Source organism: Triticum dicoccoides, chromosome 5A (assembly GCF_002162155.2).
Source record: "Triticum dicoccoides isolate Atlit2015 ecotype Zavitan chromosome 5A, WEW_v2.0, whole genome shotgun sequence".
In the NCBI taxonomy this organism is placed as follows: Eukaryota; Viridiplantae; Streptophyta; class Magnoliopsida; order Poales; family Poaceae; genus Triticum; species Triticum dicoccoides.
Window position 1 is genome coordinate 198,400,086 of NC_041388.1, and position 7,184 is coordinate 198,407,269.

Consider the following 7,184-nt stretch of genomic DNA (forward strand, 5'->3'; position numbering starts at 1 on the left):
CGACGCCGCCCTTCGCCGCCGGCGCGCCGCCGCGGCCCCGTCCCCGGCCTCTCCTACCTCTTCCCCGAGCTCCGTCGTCCCTCTCATCTCCGGCGATTCGAGCTACAGTGTTTCCGGCGAACATCGAAGAACGCGCCAGATCTGGATCTGGGTCATCTCGGTTGACTTTTATCTCCTAACCCTAGTTTTTTATGCCTACTTTGACCTGCCGTAACTTTGCATCCGTAGCTCCGATTTGGGCATATAATATATCGAAATGTTCGCCTCGACGAGTACATCATTTCGTTCCATTGTGTCATTTTCATTTGAGATCATCTTGATGCCCAAAATGCTGTTAGTAGGAGGCTTCGTGAGTTAATTGTCAGATCTGCTAGTTCATCTTAGACTTTTGTCATTTTTGCCATGATTATTATGTGCATGATATGCCTGTGAGTCCTTTATATGTTTTGTTAAGCATTTTGTCTTATTTCCAGAGGTGCAACCCATGCATTTTTATGATGTGTTTGGTGACTTGTGCAAGCTTGCAAAGTGAGGCACCCGGTAAATCTGTGTTCAGGGGCTTAGTTGTTTTCACTAAGTCTGGGATATTTTAGTTCATGATGCCATATGTTCAGCTTGTTTCCTAGTGATCCGTACCTCTTTTGAGGATGATCAGTAAAGGAGTTTTGTTAACCATGTTATGCTCTATCCATCCATGTCTTTGTTTGCAATTATGGAGCACCCTAGCTTGAGTCAATCGAGCTCTACTTTTGCTTCTTGGTGAATCTGGGCAGATCGTCAACTCGTTTGCGATTTTGCCGATGCTATTGTAGTTGATCCGTGCATGCCATGCCAGTGATCTTGCCATGAATAGCTAGTATTTTGTGCCTTCTTAATGGATGTATGCTTTTCTTGCCATGACTTGCACCGTAGTGAGTGCATCAATCTTGTTTACATGCCTTCGTGAGTTATATTTCAGCGTGTCTTAGTTTTCACTAAGTCTGAAAACTGATTGTGTTTTATGCTATGTCCGTGTGCCCGTTAATATATTTTGTGAACCCTTTTGGCCCCAGGTCACTTCGGGTCTTTTGTTAAGCTTGTTGATTAGCTCCATGCCATGTTCTTACTTGTCATGTTTAGGTCATGTATCATGTTGTTTTGTTGCTCCGAAGAGGGCTTCATGATCTGAAATTTCAGACAAGTGTTAATTTCACCAAGTCTGGAATCTGTTTTGCATTTGCGTTTTTGCCATGCTTGTTTGAACCTCATAATGGATGAATTGGCCGTGGCTCAGTGCTAGTCTTTTGTTAAGCATCTTGTGTGAATCCCTGCCATGTATTTTGTTGTCATGTTTGGTGGCTGTAGCATGTTCATTTCGTTGCATCTAGATGCCTACTTGCTGTAAATCGCAGACCGGTGTCATATCTTAAAACGCTTGCCATTTCCAAACCGTAGCTCCGATTCCGATGATCTTTATATCGTTTTCAAGCGATTTCATCCCCTCTATCCAGTGGCACCCTTGGAATTCCAAGTTGAGGTCAGGTTCATGCATTTCCTGTCATATCTTGCATTTTGCATCCCGCATCGCATCCCGCATAGCATATCATCATTTCATCATATTGCTTGGTCTTGCACGTGGTTGATTGTATCCTTGTTGCTTGTTTGTCTTGTTTGGGTAGAGCCGGGAGACGAGTTCGCTACCGAGGAGCCTGTTGAATTTGCTTGTGAGGATCCAGTCAACTCTCACAACTGTGCAGGCAAGATGATCATACCCTCGAAATCACTACTATGTTTGCTATGCTAGTTTGCTCGCTCTTGCTATGCCAATGCTACGATGCCTACCTTTTACTTGTCAGCCTCCCAATTGCCATGTCAAACCTCTAACCCACCTTGTCCTAGCAAACCGTTGATTGGCTATGTTACCGCTTTGCTCAGCCCCTCTTATAGCGTTGCTAGTTGCAGGTGAAGTTTGGAGGTCGTTCCTTGATGGAACATCTTTTATTTACTTGTTGGGGATATCATTATATTGCTATGTTATCTTAATGCATCTATATACTTGGTAAAGGGTGGAAGGCTCGGCCTCTCGCCTAGTGTTTTGTTCCACTCTTGCCGCCCTAGCTTCCATCATATCGGTGTTATGTTCCCGGGTTTTTGCGTTCCTTACGCGGTTGGGTTATAATGGGAACCCCTTGATAGTTCGCCTTGATTAAAGCTTTTCCAGCAATGCCCAACCTTGGTCTTACCATTTGTCACCTAGCCTTTTCTTTCCCTTGGGTTCTGCAGACTCAAGGGTCATCTTATTTTAACCCCCCCCCCCCCGGGCCAGTGCTCCTCTGAGTGTTGGTCCCACTGAGCGATGTCCGAGGCTACCAGGGGCAACTCTGGGCTGGCTTACCCGACATCTGGCTCATTTGAGTGTGCCCTGAGAAAGAGATATGTGCAGCTCCTATCAAGATTTGTCGGCACATTCGGGCGGTGTTGCTGGTCTTGTTTTAACCTGTCGAATTGTCTTGTTGTACCGGGTTGCCGAGTCTGATCGGTGTGTCTCGGGTGGAGGTCTATTCCTTCGTTGACCGTGAGAGCGTGTCATGGGCTAAGTTGGGACTCCCCTGCAGGGATTGAACTTTCGAAAGCCGTGTCCGCGGTTATGGGCAGATGGGAATTTGTTAATGTCCGGTTGTAGATAACTTGAACCTTAATTAATTAAAATGAATCAACTGTGTGTGTTACCGTGATGGCCTCTTCTCGGCGGAGTCCGGGAAGTGGACACGGTGTTGGAGTTATGCTTGCGCAGGTGTTCCTTTAGCTTCTCGCTCGTGCTTTGCCTCCTCTTCTCGCTCTCTTTTGCGTATAAGATAGCCACCATTTATGCTAGTCGCTTGCTGCAGCTCCACATATATTTGTCTCATCCATTCCTATAAGCTTAAATAGTTTTGATCGCGAGGGTGCGAGATTGCTGAGTCTCTGTGGCTCACAGATACTATAATTCCATATGCAGGTCCAGGTGATTTCGCTCCAGGTGACGATTACGAGCTCAAGTGGGAGTTCGACGAGGACTCTCAGCATTATTATGTTTCCTTTCCCGATGATCAGTAGTGGTGCCTAGTTGGGGTTCGATTCAGGGCCTTGTCGCATGTTGGGTTTTCTTCTATTTTTGGCGCCGTAGTCGGGCCATGAGTGTTTGTATGATGGATGTTATTTATGTACTCTGATGTGACGTGGCGAGTGTAAGCCAACTATGTATCTCCCCCTTTTATCATATATTACACGGGATGTTGTAATGATTGCCTAACTTGCGACATTGCTTTCAATGCGGTTATGTCTCTAAGTCGTGCCTCGACACGTGGGAGCTATAGCCGCATCGAGGGCGTTACAAGTTGGTAATCAGAGCCTTCCCCGACCTTAGGAGCCCCATTGCTTGATCGTTTTTAGCAGCCGAGTTGTGTCTAGAAAAAATGTTTTGAGTCATTTAGGAATTATATATCGAAGAGCTTAGGAATTCTTTTACTTCCCGGTCTCCTCATCGCTCTGGTAAGGCATCCTGACGTAGAATTTTGACTCTTCTCTCAAATTTCACTAAAAAAAATTAGGATCACGCGAGTATCTTGGATTTGTTCCGATGGCTTATGATGAGAATATTGTCTTGGTGCCTCCTGTCAGGGGTTTAGTGGAAGTGTCCCGGGGAGTTGAGCTCTGAGGTGTTGTCATCATAATTTTATCATTGCAATTCTGGAATACTTGAGATATGTTCGCCGACATCGAAAATCTCTTTTATGCAGTTCGTTGGTGAGATAACCTCGACGCCACCCAGTACTGGGGCGGGAGTTCAGGAGTATCGCCATAACTTGTATAACGGATGCCTTTCGAAGGTTGAGGTAGATGGTTTCCGAAGTTTTCTTGGTTATGTGTTGAAGGATGGATACAGCTGGATGTAGGATTTGCTAGTTTGGGTGAGATATTATGCTTCCCCTGTATCCCCAACACCTGATTGCATAACCGGAAAGGTTCGGGAGTTTCATAGGTGGGAATTCTAGTAGCTCTAGTTCTTCTTCCATGGATATTGGTTTGAGATTGGGATTTCTTACCGATTATTCGTTCTTGATCCGTACCTTGTTGATTTATTTCTCTACCTTAATTCTACGTGGCTTCTCAATTTATGGATATGTGACCATTTGAAGAGGAATGCATTCGTTCATTTTGTTCGGATGTGAAGACTATATGTTGCAATTTTCATTCCGTTGGATTCAGCTTCAATATTATCTGTCAATGTGCTAATGGTGGTCAACCTCTTCAGGATGGCTCCTGCTAAGAGCACCAGTCAAAACCAGAATCAAGATCCGCCACCACCTCCACCTCCTCCGGAGGCATGGCAAGCTGTGATGGCCGCAACCAATGCAAACACTTAGCTGATCATGCAAATTCTCCAAGAGCGCAATCAAGGCAGTCAAGGGAATCAAGGCAGCAATCAGAGTCACTTTGCTACACTCAACCAGTTCCTTGCTAATGGGCCAAAGACTTTCAGTAATTGTGTTGAGGCAACCGATGCTGACGATTGGCTTGTGGATCTGTGTAAGCATTTCGAGTGCAGTAACGTCAGGCCTGAGGACTTTGTCAAGTTCGCTTCCTTCCAACTCAAAGATCAAGCTGCAGAATGGTTCCAGCAGTACAAGGATTCCAGAGGTGGACGTGTTATCACTTGGGATGAGTTCCGTCGAGATTTCCGAGCTCATCACATTCCGCAGAGCGTGGTTGAAAGCAAGCGTGAGGAATTCCGCAATCTGAAGCAAGGCTCTTTGTCTGTCTATGACTACAACAAATTGTTCCAGAAGCTTGCCCGCTTTGCCAAGCAGGACATGCCTGATGAGAAGAGCATGATATACCAGTTCAGGGGTGGTCTCAGAGAAGATATTCAGCTCGCTCTTGTTCTCTTTGAGCCCTTGAGGTACGATGAGTTCTACAACATGGCACTGAAGCAAGAAGCTGCTCGGTTGAGGTGTGATGCTTCCAGGAAGCGAGTCAGAGATGTTACTCCTTCTTCCTCTACTCAAGTGGCCAAGCAGCAGAAGTTTTGGCTTCCTCCTCCTCCGTTTCGTCAGCCGTATCAGCAAAAGAGCAAAGGTGGCAGTGGTTCTTCCCACCCACCCAACCCAGGCTTTCAGAACAAGACTTCGTCTCAAGCTCCAAGATCGAGTGCTCCGTATCACCGTCTGCTTTCAGAGGTCACATGCAACAAGTGCCAACAGAAGGGTCACTATGCCAACAAGTGTTTCAACCAGAGGCGGCTTCCTCCTCCTCCTCCTGTCAGATCGGCAAGTATAGCTGTGGTCAAGCATAACCCCAAGCATGCCAAGGTCAATTTGATGAATGCAGCTCAGGCAGAGGACTCGTCAGATGTGATCATGGGTAACCTTCCTGTTAATGATATTCCTGCTAAAGTTCTTTTTGACACGGGTGCATCGCATTGTTTCATCTCGAGGCCATTTGTTTCTAAGCATGAGTTGCCTTTGCAAGATTTGCCTAGACAGTTATCTGTGGTTTCTCCGGGTAAATTTATGAATGCAAACGCGTTTGCCCCAGATGTTTCTATCACATTGGGCGATTACAAATTTCTCTCTTCTCCGGTGGTTCTTGGTAACTCGGATATTGATCTTATTCTCGAAATGGATTGGCTTTCTAAGCACAAGGCTCAGCTTGATTGTGCAGCCAGGCAGATTCAATTGACTCATTCGTCTGAGGATGTAATTGTCTTTGCCGCTCGTGATGATACTATCCGTCTGTTTTCTCTCAATGAGAAGGGTGAATTGGATGCCATCTCTCAAATTCCAGTCGTTTGCGAATATCAAGACGTCTTTCCAGAAGAGCTCCCAGGAATGCCTCCGCACCGGCCAGTTGAATTCGTTATTGAACTTGAACCTGGCACGGAACCTGTGTGCAAACGTCCTTACAAGCTCAGACCTGAAGAGTTGAAGGAGCTGAAGAAGCAACTCGATGAGCAAGAAAGAATGGGTCTCATCCGGCCTAGTTCTTCTCCGTGGGGTTGTGGTGTTCTTTTTGTGAAGAAGAAGGATGGAACGGACAGACTTTGTGTTGATTACCGTCCAGTGAACAAGAAGACCATCAAGAACAAATACCCACTTCCCAACATCAATGAGCTGTTCGAACAACTCAAAGGTGCCCAAGTATTCTCCAAGCTTGATCTCCGTATGGGCTATCACCAGATTCGCATTCGTGAAGAAGATATTCCCAAGACAGCATTCAGAACAAGCTTTGGTTCATATGAATACACTGGCATGTCTTTTGGCCTCGCCAACGCTCCTCCGACGTTCTCTCGCATGATGAATTTCATCTTCAACGCCTACACCAATGACTTCGTTTTGGTCTATCTCGATGACATTCTGGTTTTCTCCAAGAACAAGGAAGATCATGCCAAGCACTTGCGTTTGGTTCTCGATAAACTCAGGGAACATCAGTTCTATGCCAAGTTCTCCAAGTGTGAATTTTGGCTCGATGAGGTTCTTTATCTTGGTCATATCATCTCTGCCAAGGGCATTTCCGTGAATCCCGAGAAGGTGTCTGCAATTGTGAATTGGGAACCTCCTCAGAACGTGAAGCAACTCCGCAGTTTTCTCGGTCTCGCAAGCTATTGCTGAAGATTCGTTGAAAACTTTTCCAAGATTGCGAAGCCTCTCTCTAATCTTCTCCAGAAGCACGTCAAGTACGTTTGGTCTCCAGAGTGTGATATTGCTTTCAACACTTTGAAAGAGAAGTTGATCACTGCTCCAGTTCTGACTCCGCCTGATGAATCCAAGCCATACGAGGTCTTTTGTGATGCCTCTTTCCAAGGTCTTGGCGCAGTATTGATGCAAGAGAAGAAAGTTGTTGCTTATACATCTCGCCAGTTGAAGCCTAATGAGAAGAACTACCCCACTCATGATCTCGAGTTGGCGGCAGTTGTGCATGCTTTGTTGACTTGGAGACATCTTCTATTGGGAAGAAAAGTGGACATTTTCACTGATCACAAGAGTCTCAAGTACATCTTCACTCAGCCTAATCTCAACCTAAAGCAAACTCGATGGGTCGAAATGATTCAAGAGTATAATCCGAGTATCGAGTACACTCCAGGCAAGGCCAATGTGATTGCTGACGCTTTGAGCAGAAAGAACTACTGCAACAGTCTGATTCTCAAGCCTTATCAACCCGAGCTT